Genomic DNA, 491 nt, shown 5'->3' with positions numbered 1-491 from the left:
CAGGCGCAGAAGATTCTGCTGCTGCTGCTGCTGCTTCTGCTTCTGCTGCTGCTGCTGCTGCTGCTGCTGCAAGCCTCTCTTGTCTGTATGCACGCCATGCAGCTATTCGTTCCTCCTCAGCTGCAGTGAGGGGCGGGACCTGTGGTGCTGCTGCTGCTGCTGCTTCTGCTGCTGCTGCTGCAGTTGTTGTTGCTGCATCTGCTGCTATACCTGCTGCTGCTGCATCTGTTGCTGCACCTGCAGCTGTTCCTGCTGCAGCAGCAGCAGCAGCAGCAGCAGTATTTTGTGTGAGCTGCAGGGGCTGGTGAGAGAGTACCCCTCTAAGGTGCGGCATCGCCACTGCAGCAGCAGCAGCAGCAGCAGCAGCAGCAGCAGCAGCAGCAGCAGCAGGAAGAGGAGGTGGTGGTGGTGTGAGTAGTGTTGCTGCTGCTCTTCTATCGAGCAGAACGAGCTGCTGCAGCGTGCTGCTGCTGCGCAGCAGCAGGCGGCCT

This window comes from Eimeria mitis, genomic scaffold (assembly GCF_000499745.2).
Source record: "Eimeria mitis Houghton genomic scaffold, Emh_scaff2780, whole genome shotgun sequence".
Classification (NCBI taxonomy): domain Eukaryota; phylum Apicomplexa; class Conoidasida; order Eucoccidiorida; family Eimeriidae; genus Eimeria; species Eimeria mitis.
The sequence above is the reverse complement of the archived record's forward strand: the minus strand, read 5'-3'. Positions refer to the sequence as shown.